The sequence below is a fragment of the Phasianus colchicus genome, chromosome 2, assembly GCF_987193195.1.
Source record: "Phasianus colchicus chromosome 2, bPhaCol1.hap1.1, whole genome shotgun sequence".
NCBI classification, from domain to species: Eukaryota; Metazoa; Chordata; class Aves; order Galliformes; family Phasianidae; genus Phasianus; species Phasianus colchicus.
This window is the reverse complement of record NC_143437.1, coordinates 27,811,799-27,836,141: the sequence shown is the minus strand read 5'-3', so window position 1 is coordinate 27,836,141 and position 24,343 is coordinate 27,811,799. Positions and strand designations below refer to the sequence as shown.

The 24,343-nt window shown below is 40.4% G+C and overlaps 1 long non-coding RNA gene across 8 annotated transcripts in view; it reads right to left on the bottom strand.

The window, feature by feature from the left end:
• The window catches only part of LOC116229682 (uncharacterized), a 138,915-nt gene that overhangs the window by 31,299 nt on the left and 83,273 nt on the right, over window positions 1–24,343 (bottom strand). For 3 of the 8 annotated variants that reach the window (XR_016464093.1, XR_016464092.1, XR_004167068.2), the window contains one exon: window positions 15,254–15,319. This is a non-coding gene — a long non-coding RNA (uncharacterized LOC116229682). Of the gene's footprint in view, window positions 1–15,253; window positions 15,320–18,036; window positions 18,102–21,680; window positions 21,845–24,343 lie in introns of all 8 variants that reach the window. The other 5 variants (XR_016464088.1, XR_016464087.1, XR_016464090.1 and 2 more) reach the window with 3 other exon arrangements.

Below are 24,343 nucleotides of genomic sequence, written 5' to 3'. Positions count from 1 at the left end.
GCTCCCAGCTGCATAACTTTTGCTTTGATAAACAAAGCAGGTGAGAATTTGACTGCAAATTAAAGGCCTGGAATGACATTTTCTGCCTTTTCTATGTTCCCAATGAATACACTTTGTTTGAACTGATAACACTGCACAACGAGAAGTCAACAGAGAGACAGAATCATTTCTCTTGCCTGAGTTGCAGTGAAGCAGTGCTCTGTACCAGACAAGATCTGTTGCCAAGGCTTGCTAGTTAGGCCTGCTTAGAGATTTGTTTGGGCATCTGTTCCTAATTTTGCAGGGCCATAGTGATCCTTCATTTCTGGCCCATGTGCAAACTAATGATCTGTACTGCAGTTTGTCTTTTAATTAACTTCCAGAGGGGCTGCTCACTGAGATGCAGATTATTTAGAAAGGCAGAGAACTAAGGAGGCATGTGTTAGCCTCCAGTGGCAGGATGCAGTGGCATTGTGTCAATGAGTTTGAGAAACTGTGAAAGGCCTTACTCAGATGATCTTGCTTACCATTCTTTGCTTTACCTTACCGCTAGAAAAAGTGATGGAAGCTGAGAAGATGCTAAAGGAAAAGGACTACTTCGGACTTTCTTGTACAGACTCTTGTGTGGACATTGCTCTTTGTTGTTGGACGCAAAATAGAAGGCTAAGTGGACAGAACTCTGCCAATCGAAGACCACTCAAAATGACCTCCTTTCCCTAGATAGTCAGGCTTTTAAGCATGTTGAGAGAGAATTACTGAATAATAACATCGTTGACAAATGATGTAAAGCCATCATACTGAGGAAATAGACACTGTTCTTTTGTGCAAAGGCATGCTGTGACTGAGGTACTTGCAAAAGCCAGCAAGCAGTATGTGGCCAGGCAATCTGTCTGATGACAGGTTACAGACAGGTATAGTCATAAGCAAAACAAAGCAAAGGAAAAAAAAAATGATCAGTCCAGAAGCTTCTTAGGTTTACATCACTTCAGCATGGACATCCTTTACCCTCTGGCAACCTGGGTTTGGAATGATGTACACATGAAAGAGCATATGTGAGCTGAAATAACCACTATATACGCAGTTCAGGTTCTTCACTGTAGCTCTCGGTTTCTCCAGGATGAAAGAGATGGCTTTGGGATTACTGCCATGCTGCCCTGACCATGCGTGTGCCCACAGCCTCTTAGGTTTCCAATTCAAATGAAATCACTTCCACCCTCATAGTCACCAGATACTTCTGACAACTCTTGTTTATAGCTGATCAGCACACCCTTCCTGTAGAGAGCACAGCAATGTCCTTTGTGACAAGCAGTGGATACGTGGAGGATATTTCAGATTTGGGGGAATTATGATGTTGCTATGTTTAAGAAGAAGGACTTCTGACTTGTGAAACAACCAGGCAGGAGACAGGAGGTCCTTCAGGAAAATGAGATGGTGTTTTTCAAACATAGCCTAGAACATGAGTTGCCCCAAGCTGCTGGTTAAACTTCATGTGAGCAATCCCAAAGTTCTGCTGTAGCAGATCCTCTTCATTAGTAAGAGGCTATGTTTAGGTCTCTGTTGACAGGTGGGAGGACCAGGGTTGGCAAGCAAGTTACAGAGAAGTCAGAAATTACTAAACTTTTCTTGTACTCACAAGGTGATCTTGAACTCAACCTTAGAGAGAACAGGAAAATTTGTTTGTTTTAATTTTTCATGTGCTTCTAATGAAGAAGAAACTCTGGTGGCTGATGCCCCAGTTCAAATTATGTACACAAAACACCACAAGCTTCTACTGCTTTATTTGTGAAACATATTCCATTAATAGCAGTTTTTCCATAGTTACATCCTCAGAGTATCAGGGTCAGAGCAGGACCTTAACACATGCAGAACATTGCTTTCATTAATTCTTACTTTTCTTTTCTGTTTTTTCACCAGAAAAGACAATTTTCATTGAAAAGGGTCAAAAATACACAGTACTAGCATTTATCCATGCATTTTTGAATGAACTTCCATATGCAATACAGATTTAGTTCCCCCTCAGCTTACTATTCAGATCCTAGGAAAAAAAATGTTTTAACCCTCTGCCAGACTACTATAGTAAGTCTACTTGTTTGTTTTTTAGTTAATGAGGCAAACCTGAAATTAAACAATAGAAATCAAAACTACATCGTGCTACCAAATAAATTTGGAAGATAGGACTACCTTGTCGAAAGACATTTGGAAATCTTATATTCTTATTAATACAAGGTTGACCTCCAGATGTCTTATGACAAGTTTAAAACAAATGCACGGATGTTTTTACTAAAGGATACAGTGCAACTGTGGAACTCACTGCCATGGATTGCTTCTGGAGGTCAAAATTGTAAAATAGTTATTTTGCTTTGTGCTTTGGATTCTCTGGGTCAGCAGAGAAATACTCTCACCAGCCCAACTAGTGGTATTTGAGGAGGTGGGGCTACACAAAACCAGTTATAGAAGCAGGTCTAGCATGGGCAGACCCTCAGAAAAGGTTAGTTTGTATTCAGAGGAAAAACTTTTTGCTATGTTGGAAAGAATAATGAGTTAGTTCTTTATGCAGTTTCAGGGAATGAGCATTGCTGTGAGAATTACAAGAAGGTACGGTACCTGCAAATTTAATACTTTTTAAATGTAAAAAAATCAAATCCCAGGGGAAAGGCATTGGCTGGTTTTTAGCTCCTGAGAGTGAAGAGGAAAGTGTTTGTGAATGAGAGGTATGTGCAGTTCTTCACACAGGAAATACGCACTGAAATTGCACAGAACTGAAATATAAGCTGAACAACTTGATTAATCCTATCATGCATTGCTTGGATGCAAACTTCATTATAAAATGGAAATTGAAAGTATTTTGCTATTTGATCCATACTGAATATATATAGTGGTTGCTGTTAAAACCAACTATCATTCTGTACGATAGGCAAAAAACTTCTCTCCCATCCTTTGAGTAAAGTGCCTGGGATGAGTTGAATTTCAGCTGTAGATGAATGTAGAGAGAACTCAGATCTACTATATCCAGTAAGTTGTGAACAGTCTAATCCACTCAAGTCTGAGCTCGTTGACAGATGCCGAGCAACATTTGCCTCTCTAGGCAATGGAGCCCTATCCCTGAGACAAATTCAAGGTGCACTCTGAATTTACAGCTTGACTAAGGATAACCCCTGATGGCCTTTACCTTACAGACTAATGAGGCGAGAACAAAATGATTATCTGTTTTTCAGGCTCTGCACTTTACCTTAGAGAGTGCATTCCTTAGCAAGTAATTCCAAGTAGGAGAATTTCCCATATCATTAGAAATAATGCTCCTAGATATGCCATGAAAAACTGTAGATAACATTAGGTTTTCAACATGAAGATCTCATCCCTCTGTGCCTAAGTGATGTAAGCAGAAGTCATAGGCCAGATCATAGGCTTTATGCCGAAACCCTGCCTACAGCTGAGTTTCACCCGTTGCTACACAGATATCGTTAGTCTGCTGAAAACGAACCAGAAATGTTTTTTCGTAGTTGCCAAGACTCGATCATGAGGGTAAAAGGAGAAGATATCCTTACTGACCTTTTCCATTTCTTATTTCTATCATCTGTGAACAGAATAGCTTATTCTGCTCTAATAACTTAAGTAAAAGCTCGCTTTGACTTTTTTTTAAAATGTCCTAAGCAATTACAATAATTTATTTTCTTTCCTCTTTTCTTTGAATTAGATCAGTTTCTTAAAAAAACCACAAGCCAGCAGTACTCAATGCACAGATTTTAAGAGGATATCCCACAGGGAATATACTCTGGTTTTATTGAATTTTAAAAAGTACCTTTAAAATAAAAGAATGCTTTAAAATGTTGGCAGCTCAAAAGACAAAGGTAAACAGATCAATAAAGAGACATAGTTTGTATGTTGTTTTGGAATATCTTTTTTTGCAACAAAAGATATAAAAGCAAATATTGATTCACCCTGGTTGGATTTTGATGGCTAAAAGTAACCATCAAGGAACTATCAAAAGTTTGAAAGTCATGCACAACAGAAGTAATAATTAACTATTTGCTTATACAAAGTGAAGTTTCTGCAAATATATCTATATATACATATATATATATATATATGTTATATATATATGAATTAAAAATAAATAAAAATAAAAGGCCTGAAAATGAAGAAGACATATTGTCTTCTTTCTTAGTGTGAAGCACATTTGACTACCTCATCAGATCTTATATATGTGAAATGTGTTCCTGAGAAGAAATCATCACTTCTTTACTCCTGACAAGCAGATTCATTAAATACTGCTTTTTGCTTAGCCACAAGCAGAAGCACTGACCGGACAGTAGGACATATGAGTACTTGTTTGCTGGAGATGGCATCTTCTGTGGTAATGCAAAACCAAAATCCCAACTATTCATTTTATTCCTGTTGTACCTTTAAACCACCTGATTACCATGTTCAAATATACTCAGTGTAACTGCTGAGTATACGTTCAGAAATGGGTACTATTTTGTTGTATTTTGCCTCCCTTCTCTTCATAGATAAATCAGACTCAAGAGTCTAGCCCCAAGCAGACTTTTGACTCCACAAGGAATCAGCCAGACACTGCCTGTTCCTAATCACTGCTGCCATTGATTTAAATGAAAATCTCACTGCATAAGACAGCATTGGATGGCAGATGGCTACATAGAAACTGTGACATCCATTTTAGCTGGTGTTTCCCAGCCAGATTCCTGGGATACTTCATCAGGTTATCTGCAGTTTCAGCTGAATTTCACAGGTTATTTCTTTGGTTTCCCTAAACAGTCATGCAGCCCTGCAAAGCTGGGCAAAATAAGCAAGTTACAAGCTCAACAACCCTAAGGTTAACACTGATGATATGAGTCCCTGAGTAAAGAAATACATAAATACAAATCAAAAGCATAGGCTAGACCTGTTTTTGACAATTCTTTTTGTCTTCCACAGATGATGATACTCTTTGCTAACTTCTTAAGGCAGATTGGCAGAGTTAAATTGATCCTGCTTTTGTCAAGCCTTTCACAACCTGCACCAATCATCCTCCAGTAGTGACTCACAGTTCAATTCAACCTTTTTTCTGGCCTCAACTCCAATTCCTGCCCCCTGCTCCCAACCCCCAGTTTCCATTGGGCTGCTCCCCATCATGTGCCTCTATCTCCCTGTGAAGTGCTACGACCACTTTCACACTCTACAACTACCCAGCCTCCCACATTTACCACCATGTGGATAAGCCTGGAAGCAAGCAAAACTGCCACTGATGCATACTCATAGAATAAACTGTGTTTATCTCACACTCCCTGACATTTAAGGTTAAAAAACATATTTGCCCTCCACAGAACGAGGCTGGGAAAAAAAGAGAAGATGACAGCTATAGGGGTGTTCCTAGGTCAGAATATATGCTAAAGTCAGGCACCTTCACGCAATAAGATGTGGAAATAACAGGCCAGTTGTCAAGCCTGCTGGCCCTACAAGACCCTGTGCAGTGATAAACTCCTTTGGCTTATAAGCTTGAGCCAATATGACGTGATAATTGGGAAAAGAGCAGACACGTGTCACACTTAATTAACTAAAAGACAGTTTTTTCCACCATGGCAGAGTAGTTCTGAGTAAATTGTTCATGATCCTCAGTAGTGACAGCTCAAGGGCAGTCACAGCTTGCTTTGGTCATCTGTCACACTCATTGCTGCCCTAGAGAAGATAGAGCAGAGACTTGGCAAATGGTTTTTCAGCTATTTTAGTGGGTCACTATGAAAGTATATAGTGGTGATGAAAAGCCACATATTTGAACCTCAATTAGCTGAGACCTTCTGCATGAAATAACAGTGCCCTTTGGCTTTGGATAAAGCCCTTCTTTGGCTGAGGGGTTGAATGGCAGTTGTCATCACAGATGGTTTGTGATGCTTTGTCACTAAGGAAGGGTTCATAAAGCCTTGCATCTGGCCCTAGCTAAAACTCTGGCTTGAACATTCAATAAAAGACATGTTGACTACCGTCTCCAGTTTGGATGAAGCATTGGCCTTGCCCTGAAACTCATCATCATGTTGTAAGGATCTGATACATTACTGCTGGTCTCCTTGTTAGAACCTATGACATGAAAGTACAATGGCCCAATATGTTTTAAAGCAGGTCTAAAGCAAGTTTGTTTTGATAGAAACCAAGCATGGTTGCCATAAAAATATTCTGTTCCTGCTCTATACATGCCTTGTTGGTTGCAAAGACAATGATGGGAGTTGGTACCAGGGACAACAGACAAAGCCAGGCAGCCAGCACCTGTCTGTCTTCTCCAGCTTGGTGAAAGCAACAAACTGAAACAAAGAGGAAAATGTTCACTCCAAAAACTTTCTAAATGCCCAAATACATATTTATGTCCTCTCCATGCTCGTATCAACACCCAGTCCCTGGAGTTGTTCCACTTGACTCCAAAAATATGGGGGATTAACAGAGGGGCAAGCTAATGAGGAAATGCATGGCCCAGAGCCACATGTTTGGCTGCATAGTGTTGCTTCTTGCCAACAGGTAGAGAGCTCAGCATGGCTGGCGAGCCCAGTCCTCTCCTGCTGCCAGCAACAGAAATCTGCTGCCTCCTCCTGTGTCTCCATAGAAACTCCTCTGCCATTTGAAAGAGGCCAGCAAAGAGATGTACTTCTCTGCAGCATTTACTTAACATAATGTATATGGAAGGAAAAGAAAAAATAAAGGTAAGGAGATCAGCAGGACTTTGCTGTTGGGTTAAATGCAGCAAAGCTGTTTGCAGCCCTCTGGTTGCTTACTCTGTTTCCTCCCCCACCAAACCTGATGCAACCCAGTTTAGCATGGCAGCGTTCAGCAGGGTTAGGGTAATGCCAGTGAGACAAAATCGGCTTCAGCCCAATGTTCATGGGCTGGGATGCATCTCTATACCTCTTGGCTGCAAGCTTCAAATCCACTTAAGGGACCTGAATGCTCTGTTTCCATTAATCTTCAATGCGAAGGGACTACCTGCATCCTCTGAGCAGCTATGGAATTACAGCACTTGAAAAACCAAGTCATGGACTACAGGTCTTCTGAGGATAACATTCTTCTTGAGATTTGTGGTAATTTGGGTGGGGCTGGGAATTGTTGGATATAGAGCCTAGACAAAAAGGCAAAGGCTAAACATGGACAAGAAGTGACAAAAAAAAAATGCCCACATTTTAAAAATACTTTAAAACTCTTTTATGAACTTAAGTAATCCCTATGAAACTTGGGGTTGGAGGACAAGCCGGTCTGCTTTTTAACCCAAATTAGTTCTCTAACATATAGGAGAACTAATTAGAGTTTTTGGAAGTATTTCATTGGTAGATGGCTTTTCCTCTAAACACACAATAGAGTAAATATGGTATTAAAATGTCTGTTTCTCATGGGGTGCTGGATGACATTCTTTAGCACACTCTCAGAATTGTCACTGAGAGTCATCGCAATATTTTATTTCTTGCTTCCTTCATAATCTTTGCTAGATTGATTATTTCTTAATTTTGGGTAAATGCATAACAAGCAGTTTCTCGATTATATTCTAAAAAAACTTCCATAGCATTCTATAAATAAAGAAACAGACATTTAAAACCTATTTTGAACTCTGTACAATGGAACCAGTTTTGAATGTATCCAGAAAATATAGTTCTCAATTATTAATTTACTTCTCCAGACTTTCTCAGGAAAAGTTTCTTACATGTTTGGGAACATTTCATCATGTAACTGTGAAATAAATAGCAGCGCCATTATAGCAACAGTCGAGCGCCATTTGTTCAGTTCACACATTCTTATATTCCTAATGCACCCACTACTGTGACATCTAGGCTGATACTGTGGGAGAGACTGGGCTGAGCAGAAAGGTTTGGGCTCTGCTTTTCCCTGTAGTCAGTCCTCCAGATACTCAGCCTAAAGACTTAGAACCTGTGCAGAGGAGAAAAACGTGAAAGGCCAGATAATGAAGGGAGGAGGAAATCTCCATAGCCAAAATGTTAGGAGAGAGTAAGGGTGAGGAATAATTCACAGGGATATTAATATTTTCACTTACATCATTCTGTGTGTGGCACCCAGATAACACAGAGAGAAACACTTACAATAGACAGAAAGGTAAGACATCTGGGCCAGAATGGAAATAGTTTAAAAAATATATTACTCCAAGATTTCAGTAGGTAACCAGAATTTACCCGCTTCCTTCAGAGACCTGAACAGATGACATAGCTCATCTCTAAGCAAACTGCTTCACACAAAGAAGTAGGGCCTTGATAATGTTATTGTTCTCAAAGGTAATTAAAACTTATATTAGATCTCATTGAGGAGCAAAGAGATACTGAAAGCAAATGGAGGAAAAATAATAATATTGAAAGAACCTCTTGCCTCATCTTCAATTAGCCATGCTGTCTCTGGCAACTTAAGTACACGGTTCATTACTGATGAATAACCACCATTAAAGTAATGAACTCAAACTGGCGTGACTGAGATCACTCATCTGGGGAATGTTTATTACCAAAGCATTTGGCAGAAACTTTCCCAACAGCCAACTAGTGGGCAAGAGGGGAGCAGGCTTCCCCAGACCAGGTATTGCCAGCACATGGGCTGAGTGCACCTTATACAGCCACGCAGAGATTTTTCTCCTGAGAAACCACTGTTAAACATTCTAACTGGCTTTGGTTTGGGTTTCCTTTTCATTTGTTTTTAAATAGGAAAAAACAAAAAAAAACAAAAAAAAAACCACAAAACAAAACAAACAAAAAACCAAACCCAGACCATTCCAACCAAGAAATGTCAATCTGTTCTCTCTCCTTGGGCTGAAACCCCGGGAAGGTGAGGGCTCTGCGGGGTGAAAGGGGCTAGATTCTGTTCACATTTACACCACATTTGTTTTACTCCACTTTAAAAGCTCTGAACCAGAGAAGCTGGAATCTGGTTTCAGTCTGCTGAAGAAATGGAGTGGTTTTTGCTCTTCATTAACCTCACATAGATATAGATTTATTGAATAAACTCAGTGATCTGTAGCTGCAACCTGAACCTGCTCTCCACTTCCTCAGTGTGATCTCTGCCAGCTCATGCCAGGGCTCTCTCACACAAAGAATAACAAGGTGGGAAGTACTCTGCAGAACTGCTCAAGGGCCAGGAGTTTCATTACAAGCACCATCTCAGATGCTGAAGGTTCATTTAAAACATTAAATCATTCAGCAATAAATCTAAGCAGTCATTGCATAATCACCCACATCCTCAAGATATAGAAGAGAGAAATGAGAGTCAGCTCCAATCATTCTACAATCATTGTAACAGCATAAGTAATAACCCAGCTGGGCAGCCCAGGAAAGCTTAGAATAATAGAATCAATAAGGTTGGAAAAAAAAACTAAAATCACCTAGTCCAACTGACAACCCATCCCCACCATGCCCACTAACCATGTCCTTCAGTGCCACATCCAAACATTTCCTGAAAACCTCCAGGGACGGTGACTCCGTTTCTCCCTGGGCAGCCTGTATCAGTTCCTGACCACTCTTTTGGGAAAGTTTTTCCTATATTGAACCTGAAATACTCTCAATGTGTTTTGCATCCCACACGGCTCATAGTGTGAGGACCATGTCCTGTCACACTGTGACGCCTATTTGATCCTGCACATTGCTGGAGCTTGGTAGCTGGTCTGGTTTGAGGACTGTCCCTCTGAGGGGTTATCAGCATGGCTTTGCAGGTTCCTGTGCCTCTGGCCTGCATGGAAAGGGTTAATGTTACTCAACAGTAGGCCTTAAGACTCTGGACTGTGCCAGGGAGTTTGATTCAACAAGATGACGAGGATTTTTAAGTGCAGATCCACACCTCAAGTGGAACTGAAGAGAGGGAATGAAAAGTCATCTGCCTGAGTACTGAGGGAGTGCTTTCCTTTCACCCTCTGCAGAAGAGATACAGGCAATCTGGTTGGTAATAGGCAATCAGCTCTGAAGCAGGTTCAATACAGTCTCAGATGGGCAGCAGAAAAGGCATTAATACAGCATCGTGACAACAATTGCTATCTGGGAGTTCATAATAGTCATCATTACAGTCCCTGGTAGCCCTGACTGGGTGGCAGAAGAAGCTGCATGGTCAGAAGAGACTCTGGAAGCTCAGCCCTACACTTTGTGAGCTTTGGAAGGCTGCAGACAAGAGGACTGCCACAGAGCTGCTCCCAGCAGCAGGAAGGGATGTGCATGCACTGCTGTGCTTCTGCTCTCATAGTGCCTTTCCCAAGCATGCATTTCAGCTCTTTCCAAACAGAACTGTCTGCAGCACTTCCACCCTTCCAGAAACAATGTGATTTCTTTAAGATGTTTTCCGTGCCACTGTCTGGCACTTTTTATTCTGCCAGGAGTTAAGCCTTGACACTTCTGCTGAATTTTAAAAGAAAAATCTTTCTTCTTATTTTTCACCTGAATGAGAAGGCTGTGACAGAAAGATTGCATGAAAGGAATGAGTTTACAGTGAAAGGAGTGGGGGGTGGGAAAGGGGTTGACTAACTTAAAAATACTGAAGTGGGCTTTCTCCTATTCCTCCCAACAGTAAAGGGCTGGTCTCCACTCCTATCATCCCAGCCCCTTTTTTTCCGATACTCACACTCTGAAACATCTCCTAAAGCCCCTCATCTTCACTTCTGCCTTGATCCACAGCACCCCAGAGCCTGCCCTTCTTATGGAAAAGCAGAAAAGTGCAGCTGATGCCAGCATTAACTCACAGCATATTACTGTCTGGTCCAGCAAAGCTGACCTAAACTTTGCATGATATAAAGAAATGAAAAGCTCCAGAACTCAGTGCCCACAATGAGACAATTGGCACAGCAAGCAACGAGACTAATACCATCTGTAAGAGACTCTGGGGTACTTGGAGTAATATATTAAAGGAGCCTTTTTAGTCTGCCTGTCTTCACTGTCTATGTTAGCATGCAAAGGAAATCTTGGAATAAAGTCAGCACAAGAGCAAACCCAGGGAAGAAAGTCTTTGGGGGAAACGACTTTCTCAGTCTCTCCTGTCTAATTCTGGACTAAACCACGCTCTGTCTGGATGCCTCATTTTCAATTGACTGCTCTGAATTGGCAGGCCTATTCAGAGTGAGACATCGTGCTGTTTCCTCACTTTCCTGAAAGTTTCAGTGCAGAAGCCTTGATTCAGCAGATAACTTTTTGGCTGTCGGCAAGGAGTTAGAGACCATTGTGGGATTTATGGAGCAAGAAGATCAGAGTCTTTAACACAGAGACATGAAGTGAATGGGAATGCATTTCAGTATTTCCGCCTCTCCCCTTCCTGAATAAAAGAATGATACAGTCAAAAAAAGCAAGATTTTCTTACCCAGACCAGGATCAGCCCTCACTCTCCTGGCAAGAACATATCCCAGCCTCTGGACCTGGCTTACACCATGCTGTAAGTGGTCCCACGACCCAGCATTTCTGCCACAAGAAAGACCCCAGGGCCATAATTCCCCCCTCCTGTGGTTTTCACTGTATCATCTGCCCACACAGCCTCAAATTCAACCTCTCTATTCTGCCAGGGCTAGTTCCCCATGACCCACGTGCCATGTTTGCCCTGCCTCAGATGCCAATTGTGGCCCTCAGGAGCTGCCCTACAGATAACCCACTCATACCCACAGCCCCCTAAAACCACTCAATACACATTTTATGTTAATGCTCCAGAAAACCCATTGCTTTTGCCCTGCTTTCCCTAGAGCCATCTTAAAGGTTTCCAGATCATACTTTTACACATCTGCATAGCACCAGACTATGGTGCTAGAACCTCTGCCCTCAGCAGCACCACTGTCACTCCCACGGTGCATCCCTGTCACATATCTGCCATACAAAATACTCCCCACTTCTTTGAAGAGCCTGTTTCCCCACCCCTAGGGAAATGTATATCCATGTATATTATTAACCCTACTCCATCTGAGATCACCATGTTTCCAACATCTCATTGCTTCCTGAAATCACCGAGCTAACACAGCTGCCTAACACACAGCCATACATGCACACGTGGGACATTGCTACACTTGCTCCTGGCAATAGTTCAGGTCAGAGTTCCCTGAGCTGTAGAGATCAGCTGCTTGTTCTACTCCTCTCCACAGAAACTGCACTTTCAAGTGAGAAGGACACACTATTTCTGATATCACAGCCACAAATCTCCAAGTGCTGACACTCGAAACAGTTTCCATCTGCTTCATTAAAGAACAGAGCTGTGGGTCAGGCTGTTTATTAGGTACTAAAATTTAAATTGAGCAGTTTTCAAAGAGCAAACTTTCCCAACGTGGCATAAAAGTGCTTAGATACCAAAAAAACCCACTGCATGGACAGATTTAGAACCTATCTCAGGTTTTGTTTGATTATTTATAGTATTGTTCTTTTTAAGACAAGAGTAGTTTATCTTGTATGTTAGCTCCAGTTCAATGGAAGCATAGGGACCAACCTACGAGCACGTTCACTTGCCTCTGAAACACCAAAGGCCTTTGTGTCCCTCCAAAGGGACTCTGCAAAGGGACCTGTGGACAAAAGTCCCAACACTTGAGGCTCACTAGAATTTCTCACTGAAAAGCAGATTCTACTTCTTGCATGTAACTGGTTTAGACTGTGACTATCTTGACAAAAATTCTACTCACATATCTCAGCATCAGGCTGAGAGGACTATTCACAGTTCAGCACCACTGGTAAAGCCACTGAATGAATGAAAGCAAAATAGGATGGAAAGGAGAAGAGGACTTGGCATAGCCACTTTCATTTCTATTTTGACGTTTGCACTTTTCCCTGATTACAAAGAAACAGACTGTAGTCTTTATAGCAATGATTTTTTTTATTTAGTGTCCTTTTAGTTTGTTATACTTCAAAGCTTTTTGGTTTGCTTTGTTCAGTGTGTAAAGCCAATATTTACCTACATGTCCATCAGAAGACAATTTCTCCTCAGTGTTTCCAAAGTTTGATTCCCACAGATATGCCAGTATTTCCCACTTACAAGGAGCAGCTCAGACCTAAGATTCATACATAGAAAATGTGTTTCTCTTTTTTCTTCCCCTATAATATTCTTAGTCAATCTGGCCCTTGCAGGCTGGAAGCTGTGCCTTGTTCAGCCTTTGTTTTTCATTGCACAGCACATTTTCTGTTTCCTGTCACCCCCTATATTCTCACTTTTTCCTTATTGACATTAAAGTAGGACTTCTGCTCCCCGGTCCCAGACTCAGAGATCCACATAAGGGTCATTCCCCCTTTAAAGCTTACCCTCTTCAAAGATCACTTTCCTTTCCACAAGAAGAGTAAAAACCAGAGTGGCAAATGGCTAGAACTTGAGAGAAGGACTCCTATGAAAGCTCTGTGGAGCAAATTCACTCCTTTCCCAAGATCCATCCTTTTCCCATTTTAGCCAGTGAAATAAGCAGCAGTTTTAATAGTTTCACCCTGCCTTGAAACTCTCTGTGCCATAGAGTTGCACTGATGTGCAGCCAGTTACCCAATGCTCCTGCCTCCTGCTCTTCCCTAAAGAAAGCAGCTTCAGCTTGCTTTGAGCAACAAGCAACAGATGTGAACGTTAGCTCAAGCTTGACCACTTTTTGGCAACCTACATTAACTTGCAAAGACACCTGCAGAGATGAGGGAATTCAGGGTTGGGTATTAGGATCTTTTCAAAGACATTTAATTAGTCTGACAATGGCTTAGCTTTGCGAAGTGTTTTTTTTACCTAGTGGCCATTAAAAACCCTCCATCATCCATAACACTATAATTTGTAGTTATGGTTCCGCATCCCAGTGAATAATTTAAGCTGCACAGACTGTGAAAGTTTTACTACGATGTTAACTCTTCATATTTTTTTCTATGGCAGTTCTTTGAAACATAAGCTACTAATGCAGTTACTGGTGACTCATAGTCTTAGCTAGTATTTTTGATGTAGAAAAGATCAATTATTATATTGAACATTTTTTTCTTCAGAAACCAGTCCTTTTAAATCTCCTATACAAGGCAGGCACCTAGCTATTTGTGAGCAGGAATCACATTCCTTGAATCTTCTGATATCTCTAAGCACCTGAATTTACTGGATTTGAGCTCAATAAAATCCAGACAGTCTCAGTTGAGAAAGAACAAAATTGTTAGGGCATTCCTTCAGCCAATGAAATATATATTTTTAAATAGGTGAAGTCAGCCGAAAGGTTTGACCCTTCAGAGATTGAACCAACCAAAGCCTTTGAGCTACTGTTTGCAAATTTTCATAGCCACCATAACAGCACCATTTTCTTCAGTGTTGGCAGCAGCAGAAACAAGAAGATTTGCATACTGAAGCATGAGAAGGCATTTAGCATTCCTGTACTCATGTGACACTATTTGGCATAAATTTTCCATAGCATGCCACTTACATTGTGTGCTAAATACCTGTTTTCAGAAAGCAAGCATGTCAGTAGTGAGACTTTTCACATGGCTAAGAATGCGCTGGTAGTAAATAACTTCAGTAATTCTCAGTGTTAAATGACACAAGCCAGAAATTTGAACACAAGTTTGCTTTCCTCCATCACTCTTCTATCTAGCGTATTTGCCATTAAAGCCTTAGTTACATCCTTTCACAGCGCAATCCTCTTCCCAGCCTTAGGGTTTTCTATTGGATTAAATGGAATTTCTGGTTCACAATTGCTGTGAGATACATATAGGGCTAAATTGCTCTCTCCAAGGAACAGCAAAAAACAATAACCAAAGATTGCATCACTGTAGTGACTGGAAAACAGGGTCATTTCCTCTGTGGAACAGTGATTTTAGTCAAACTCAAGGAAAGCTGAGATGAGACAAATTATGGATTGATACCAGCACATCTGGTGGCTCTACTCATTTCAGTGGATCTGTGCCAGCTCTCTTAGAACCTAGCTCCCCTGGCTTTAGTGGTTAGGAGTCCAACACCTAGTGGGTAGACACCAACACTTAGCATCTCTCATCTCAGCAGGATGGCTGAGGGTAACTGTTGAGCAACTGTGACATTGCCTGACTCTTATCAGTTCCAGCCAAGTACCACATGGCACCTCTCAGAGCCTGAGAGTGTGCAGAGGGGGATTGGTGCCTGGGATCAGCTGGCACACACTCAGGTCTTGCCTTAATGAAGTGTCTAAGCGTACCTGAGCCTCCACAGAGGTCACGCTCCTCCCACACACTGCCTCAGTTCTGAGAAGAACAAATTACTGTGTTACCCAACATATCATTAAAGGACTGAGCTTTTTACATGAGATCCAACTGGTCAGAGACTCTTAACACTTAAAATCTCTGCCCTCTGGACACAGCCCCATAACATTTCTAAAACATAGGAAATGCCTTACCTTGGAGAGGACAAATTATGGGCAGGACAGTCATAGTTGAATGTTCAGGACTGTGACCACTAGCTCCTGTAAGAAAGACAAAATGGCAGACCCTGCTGAGATTTTATTGCTAAGGCGAGCTGCCAAACATGCAGACCAGTGATGAGCTTTATTTGCAGTAAAACAGATAGAAACTTTTTTTTTTTTTTTTAAATCGTGCTAATCCTTATCCATTTTATATCTTTACTCAAGGACTGCTTCTAGGATATTACAAACAAATGGAGAGGCTATACAGATGGGGACAGGCTGCTGAGAGCCCACCCTGAGTGTAAAAAGGACATAAGCTTCTCAAGTGCTCAGACCTACAGAAGAAAAACAAACAGGGACATAAGAGCTGAGGAGCCTGTGTGTATTTTTGGATTTCACTCTTTTTCTCTGCAGCAAATGCTCTCTGGGATATAGATTAAGTCCTCTTGTTCATTTTTCCAGCTGCCTCAGAAGCAGAAATGACAAAGTCTCTCATAAACTGATTGAAAGGTCATTTGATTTCACTGCTGCTGTATCCAAGTACCTCTGTATCCTCCACTGAAATGTCATTGTGTGCCTTCTTCAGAGACACTCCTTAGTGATTACCAGTTAAGGTACATTAGGTGCACATGGAACATTACAGATCACAGGCCAACATCTGTTTTAATTATAATGATATACATTTAATAATCCCATCCTGGTTCAAAGAAATATAAATGAAAAAAAGGTTAAGGCCTTTACAGTATATACCTTAGATATAAGGTCTATCTGTTTTGTCCACTGAAAATAGAAATATTAGAAGCATTGGAAATGCTAATTGGTAACTCAGTAAGAAGTAATGACATTTCTAAGTCTCTAGCACAGTATTATTTTTCCCTAAAATACAACCAGTGCTGATGAGGGAAGATGGTTAACTGATAATTTTTCAGTATAACATTTTTCACACACCTGCTCCCTCAAAATGAAATCCCTCTTTAATCAGACTTCAAAACTGTTATAAGTATAAACTGATCACTATGTCTTGCTGACCGTTCTCCATTCAAAATGGTTTCTTATTTATCCAATTATAACAGTAAAAATAGGGTAAAAATAGAAATCAACAGTAAAAGACATTTTTGTTTTCTCGTCTGTAAACTATTAATTGGTCAAGAATTAATTTCAAAGTTTTAGATGCTTCTCATCAAGAGAGTTAGAAATGTTAAGACTTTTAATGAAAAAAAGCAAATATTTTTTATTTCATAGAAAACATCTTTATCAAAATATTACTAATCTAAGGACTTTACCTAGATAACAAGTGCATTTTTATTAAAAAGAAGATATGAGAATTAGACAAAGGAGCATTTTCACCGACTTTTTTTTTTTTTTTTTTTTTTTTTAACTAGAACTATTTTTCCTCTTGTATTTTTAGGTCTTAATGAAGCAAAGAGGAGAAAGAAAGAAGAGAAAAAAAAAAAAAAGCAATAAAAGATAACAGATTTGTCCAAATGAGAGGAAAAATCACAAGAGAGAAGAAAAATGAGATGTCTAACATCACTGAAGCTTCCAAAGCTAGCACTATTGTATACTTTGCCAGCAAAAGAACATAGAGATCAAATTGCATGATTTTCCATCTCAAAAGCCTTGTCTTTGCTCACTCAAGAAACCAAGTTGGAAAGAATCTTGTCTTACTTTAAGCACTGAAGATGTTTCATAGCAGCAAGTGTTAGAAGCTCCCGGGAAACTCTCACACACCTGAGATTATTGTGTGAGCTATCATCACCTAACTGTCCCCAGCTGTGTTACGAACAGAGCAGGAAAGTTCACAACATGTAGGAAGGGAGAAAGTTAGCATTGGTATTTATCTTATTGTCTAATACAGAGCAGCATCCATCAGGAAGCTACAGACCACAAGTTTCTTCAAGGCTAGCTAAGAAAAGCATGTAATAGCCGGAGGGCTTCAGTAGTATGATCACCCAATAAAAATGTTTAAGATTATTTTGGGGGGGGGGATCAAATGTTTTGAGTAAAAGGACTAAGATGCTTCTCAGTCACTCTCTAAAATCTTGTTCAGTCTCTTAAGACCCTGAGGAACGAGTACTTCAAGTGGAGGTTGAAGCGTGAAATCAATTTGGAAATAAAATTAGAGGCATTATGCAACTTGCATGAATGGTAAAGGAGTGAAGGTACATCAGAATGAAGCCTTTCATTTGAGTATAAATAACATCAAGAATGGGAGGAAGTCGTGCTTGCAGAGTTATAACTTCAGAGTGTTTGCTTACAAGTCACTGTACTATTCTAAATGCTTTTCATTGAGTTTTATTTGAGGAGTAAATTTTTGGAATTTTATGATTATTCCTCATCTGACTTTGACTGAGAGACATTGCTGTTTTGGATTTTGGTAACAACAATGATTTTTTAAAGTCCTGGAAAAATAAAAAAGATTCTATTCTGTGCTTTACAAGCTATTAAAATAAAATACAGTGAAAAGAAACTGTAAAAGAGTCATGCCTAGTACTGCTTGTCACCTCCTTCCCTTTTGTTCAGAGAATGAAGAAAAAAGGATAATCAATCTTAGGTATGCCTTTTTTGAGTCAGCACAAATTTTGTTTGCTGCAACATAGGAAAGATATTTGGATAATTCCTTATTATTTCTGTGACTTATTCTATCTATTTATATGTTTATCTAAATGTCTCTCATGTCCACAGCACTTAATATTTGAGGATTTATTCTGAGTCCTTGTACCAGATAGGAAATAACAGAGTTCATCTCTTTTATACGTTTGTTTACAGGTGATTACCTTAATACTACTGCTGCTTGATATCTTGTAATGCCCAGAACCAAGGATCATCTGCTACGTTCATTCTAAGTTTAAAAAAAAAAAAAAAAAAATTACATGTAGGGGCTGTGGAGACAAATAATTATAGAAAGAGCACCATCTATTGTCAGGTAAAAAAAATATTAATACTGTTTATAGGCTTAGAGCTTCAGTAGCGTGGTGACAGCTGTGGGATTGGGATCTACGCCAGCAGCTAAGTGGAAAAATATTCTGAATGCTTTTGGCCCCAGGATGAAATGGCCTAGGTGATATGAATGTCTCGTGTTATCTCTCACAAAATATGAGCTGCTGAAGCTCACGTGGGGCTGGGTGGTTTTTATGCAGCTTTCTTTATAGGGGCCTCTTAGAAGTGAGCCACGAATGAAAATAGAGTGGTAGCAAAGTGAGCAGGGACAATGTGGCATTCAGTGGGATATTTGGATGGCATGAGGCAGAAAAGCAAGGTTTGAGATGTGCTGGCTGGCTGCGGGCAGAACTGGGCATGGTGCAGAGTAGCTAGTGCCCAAGGCAGCAGGAGCAGAGAGAGCCAGCAAGGCCTACCTCACAGCCAGACCCAGCACCACCCCCACAGGGCCAGGCTCTCCCTGCCAGCCTCCATCTTGGCACAGGACAGTTCAAGCTGCTTTTGCTCTGCCCTACAGACATTGCTGATAAAGACCCTGGAATGGCCTGGGGTTTTGCCAGGATTGTGTCTAGAGGGTCAAAATTGAAGCAAGGATATTCCTCGGTGGCTTTTGGAAAGACACAGTCATCCCAGGCAGCACAAGTTGTAATGCCAAACACTTCATAAATCATTTATTCAGCTCTGAGTTTTCACTAGACAGCTTCATTATTGTTTTAATACCTTAATAAGAATGAAAGGCACTGACTCCCCAAACTAGCTTCTGTGGCTATTCCTGCTGCAAGCAGCAGCAGAGGTGACAGAGGAAGCTAAAAGGAGTGAATTATATTCATAGAATGTAAGAAATAACTTCCTCTCCCTTTCCTTCTCAAGCTTTCCCATGTAACTGATCCTACACTGGGACTTTCATTTTGAAGCAGCAGATAACAAAATACAATACAAGGCTGCAGTTAGTGTAATGTCAGACCAGAGAAAGAGCATCTCATCTATGCAGGCAAGCTAATAACTCATCTGCTCAACACTGGCCATGATGCCACCTGGAAGAGCATTTACCATTAGGCAGGATGTTCAGCTACAGAGGCTAAAGGAAAACAAGTAGGTGCATTTGTAAAAGAAAGTGATTCCACTCGGAGGCTTGTGTATGAGTGCTGGACTGGGAAGCTAAGCAAAATATAAATAGTGGCACAAACCATTGACCAGAAATGAGTTGTTTACAGATTTAATGGACAGCAGGAGTCAATTGCAGGGATCAGGGAAAGAGAATACAGTATAGTCCAGAAAGCCAGTGGGCTACTACCACCTACCCACTACTCTGCAGGTAGGCAAGCACTGTATCATGTGAACAAGGAACAGACGAGATGTGGAGATGAGGGAAAGATTTATACTTAATCTGTAATTGCACTGGTGGACTCCTTTTTCTCCATTGGCACTGCTTTTGGAGGAATACATGAGTGCAAATTAAGGCAAGGCAAGCAAGGAGTGAAAAAAATATGCTCTGGCTTCAGCATTTAAATCAAGCAAAATATAAGAACCAAGCAAATTCCCATTATAGGTAGTGAGAAGTTCTTAACCACTGTATCAGTGTACATAATAAGAAGAATTATTGCAGTGGAAATAAGTTATTTTTATCTTTATGTATACAGGCTGCATGAAGTCAGATCTTAACTTTCCCTCAAAACTTACTGGACCCAAGGTAGGGTGGGATCAATCTGCTCCATCCCTTCTTTTATCTAGTAAAGCTCCTTTCTCTTTCACTCTCACCTTCTTTGTTTCCTCTTGATTATATGATAGACTTACACAGTCTTTTTCATTAGTAGATAGTAAAGTTCTCAACAGCAAAGAGGATGTTATGATCTGCATTTGTTGATGAGTGAGCCAAGGTAGAAGAAATTGCTGAAAATCCACAGCATCAGAGCTGAGAGCTTTCCCAGCCTCCCTTCTTGGGGCCACTCATCTACATTAACTAATGTAATAGGTTGTAAAGCAATAGAATGGAAATATTCCTGCTCTCATTTCCTACCTATTGTATGTTTCACTTGCAATTGAATTTTATAAACTTGACAAAAGAAACATCAAAACTGTAATAATAATAATAATAATATAGCCACTATAGAGGGAAAAAAACAAAAGAGGAAAGGTAACAGCAAGGTTCAACTCAACCAGAAATATTCTGATAATTCATACATACCAGAAATAATACAGAAAACAAAAATTTCTCCTCTATCAAATAGAGCAAGCTCCAAGCACGCTACATTCATTTTGTCAACTGAAGTTTAGAAGAGAACTTTTTTGTGCGTGTGAATTTTCAGAGATTTTTTTTTTTTTTTTTTTTTTTTTTTTTTTGCTAAACCATTGATTTTTCTAGATAGCATAAAAATGCAGATTTCTTTCTAATGGAACTCCAGGATGGAGTGCCTGGGATTCAGGAGAAATTACAGAGAAAGAAGACGATGACAACGGAATTCTCAGATTTGCAGAATGCTAAGTGAAGCAATCTTACTTGGAGTTTAATTTCTGATAAATCGGCATTCTGATAAATTAACTCCAGTGATGGTGAGTAAGAGTGAGTCCCACAAAGATATCCATCAGTACAGTTGTGGTGCTCGTCACAATGACAACAAGTAGTCAAGGGATCTGGGCTGTTTCCTAGCTTCAAGACAGAGAAAGATAAAGCTGTTATGGAGTAGTACAGATGGCATGTATAATATTCAGAAAATCTGAAACCACCTCTTGCTATGCCCCCAGATTTTTCTGAGGATTTGGGGAAGCAAATAAGATGTTCAGTTCTGTTTAAGTAAAACAGTAGTCAAAGATTTCTGTGTCTCCACATATTCAGTATTAGGAGTATAGTCTCTCACTAGCTATTGCTACAGAGTTAACATCCGTGGGAGAGAGGCTCTGAGCACGCCAGCTAATTACTGCAGTGTAAACAGTGAAGACCAAAAGCACTTTGCCAAAAGGGCTTTGTTTTCCAGGGCTGCCAATTCAGAACCCTTTGCCAGCACTGACTTTGTATAAAAAGATGGACACCGAGGAATAGCATGAGCCATCATACCCCCCAGAAGCACAGGTGAGTGTGGACCAGATCCCAAACTGGAAGGCAGATGATCCTTCAGGAAGCCATGTTCAGCAGCAGGCTTGCCTAGTGTGAGAGATGAACAGTGTGTGACCTTCCAGAAACAAGCTTTCCTTAATCCCAGAGACCACAGAAAAATCTTACTTCCTTCCTGCATTCACAGGGCCACATGCCTCCACCTATTGGAAGGCAGAATACAGTGGAGTACAAGCCAAGCTAATTGAGAAAGAAGAGGTATTTGGTTTTCAAGACATGTTGGATTTTGATTCTAGTGTCTAGACATAGTGGAACTCCTTCAGGAGGATCTGTCAGGTGAAGCTTCCACTAGCACAGTTCTGTTCTGTTCAGGTGGCTAAAAAGCAGTCATCACTTTCTGCACAGCCTCAGCTTTTCAACAGTTTTACTCACCTGGGGCCAATTTTTTCTTAATCCTTCTTCAACTTATCTCTCTTTGGCAATGAAATTTCTTGGTTTTCTCTTCCTTTAATTGTCAACAACTTTGTTTTTCATTGGCATGAGAAATCACGTTCCTCTACAGCAGAGAGAGGTGTGACCCAATATAATTGGTATGCCTGAAAGAAAAATATCCAGAAGGGATGTTTCATGAAATGCCAATTCTTCTGTGTTTTCTATGCTTATCCAGTACTGGCATACATGGTGAACACTGGCAGGAGCAAAATATCTTGTCTACAGTCTTACGGTATTTCTTAAAGCAGAGCATTAAGAAGCATGGCAGTCAATGGCTCTGGACCACCTCTGGGGGAGGAATGTGGCAGCCATTTCAGCAGCAACAGCAATAAAGGCAAATGTTTTAGGAGAAGAGTAATAACTCTCACACCCTTGGTTCTGCTTGCTTCTCCAAGCTATAACATTAGCTCTCTGTGGGATATCTTCAAATAAAAATGTGCTTTCACATTGGAGTCAGCTATTCGGAAGGAACAACATCAAGATTGCATAAAGGAAGATCTTAGAAATGAAATCAAGTCCTGCTGATCCATAAGACCAGGCCAGAGGCATTTTCCTGTGCTGGTGACATGTGTGCAAGGGGATGAGGAAGTCATCATGTATAGAAAAGATAAAATTCACCATTAAGTCAAAGATGATAATACACAGTTACTGCAGCCAATGCTTTTTGGCAGCAAGGTATCAGTAGGGCATAAATGAGACCCTCTTGCCCTGAACTCCTTAACAAAAAAAAACAAACAAAAAACAAAAAACAAACAAAAAAACCCAAAACAAACAAACAAACAAAACAAACAAACAAACAAAAAACAGAAAAAGAAACCACCTACTCTATCTTTCCATACTTCCCCCATAGCTAAATTAATGATAAAATCTTGGTGATTATTCTCGCTTCTGGACTAAGGCCCAGCACCCATGAACTGGAGCCTAGCTTGGAACTACAGGGAACATCATTTTGAAACAGGAAAAGTATTCCCCTCCTCTCCGTTTTTTTCAATTTTTCCTTTTCCTTTGTTTTTTTTTTTTTTTTTTAGAATATATGTCCCTCATTTTGATGGCTAATGGAAGGGAAAGAAGATGGGAGAGGAAAAGAAAGAGAGGGAGCTGCAACTGAGCTCAGAATGAATGAAAGGTTATGGACAAGGTGATGAGAATAAATTGTATGTCCAGGACTGGAGGAATTATGGCATCTCTGCACGTCTTCAGGCCTTGAGGGACTGAATCTTTTCAGAAGAAATTCTGGAGACTAGAGGCTTAAATGGGAAGGGAATTAGAGCTTTGCAGTGTGAGGGCTTGAGCATGCATGACTGTGCGCGTCTGGCATGAAAATAATTGTGTCTTTCTCCCTCCAAAAAAGAAGAAAAGGAAAGCAGCCTGGGCCATGCCTTTGGGGAAATCAGCATATGCACAGAGCAGCAACACTGGTATCTTGGGCATCTGCTCTTTCCAGCAGGGAACAAATTTATTCCTTCGGAGCCGCCTGGTGATTTTCCTCTTCACAACAAAACCTCTTCAGGGGAGGGGGATTTGACATGGTAAAAGAGCACTCTACTATGATTTATTTCCTCAAATCTTGGATTTGAAATTCACTACCATTTGACATATTCAAATATTTCTCTTACCTCCAATAAGTAACAAATACAAATGTAAGTCTTTTGCTACTCCTTTCTTCATTAATACAATTTATGTGAGGATTTCAAGGGTCTTTAGGAAGAAATGTTGATATCACCATGGGGGAAGAATAGAATTCAGGAGATAAGTTATTTGTTCAAGGACATACGGCTTTAGAGTAGCAAGCTCAAAACTTGATACCAACTTTCCAAATTCTCTAAACCTGCTCCTGAACATTATTTTGGGTTCAATCTCCAGCTGCAGCCTGCTTTGAAATACAATAAAGCCAACACCAAACACCAATGGCAAACATTTTGAAACCATCACTTAGCAAACATTTTGAAATTCTATTCATGATTAACTGCTTTAAATTGACACACATGTAATATTTTTTTCAGCATTTTCACAGGTTTTATTTTCCAAAATTATTTTGACACACAAAAAGAAGTGGATTTGTTTCTTTTTTTAAGGGATACCAAGTTTTTTCTCATTCACTTAAAAGGGCTCGGCAGAGAGGGCACAAACCTACAGAAACAAAGGCCCCAAAACCACATGCTTTGAATTAGTAACAAATAACTGTGCAAGCAACCCCATGCTCCTTGTTACACACGCATGGTTTCAAGAGCTGCAAAAATATCCAACAGCCCAAAGGACTGAGCTCAGCCCACTACTCAGTTCAAGACAATTCCTCAGAGTGCAAATGTTGACAGCAAGGCAAACAGTCTAAAAAATCACTTTTTTCAAAAGACCTTTTTCATGCCAGAGAAAAACATGTTGTTCTTCGTATACCACCTGTTTAACTACTCTGGTTTTCACATTAAATGTCTCTGAAAACATGTTGGAGGTAGCTATGTGCCCACCCCGTGCTCTGCTTGGTGCTTTGCCCTTCAAGGAGCAGGGACAGAGACCTCAGGGCCACATGAAGGAGCCGTGACTGGGTGGCTTCCATCTGTCTCTGAAAATGTGTGCCCAGTGCTTAGGTAAAGCAGCTCTGCTCT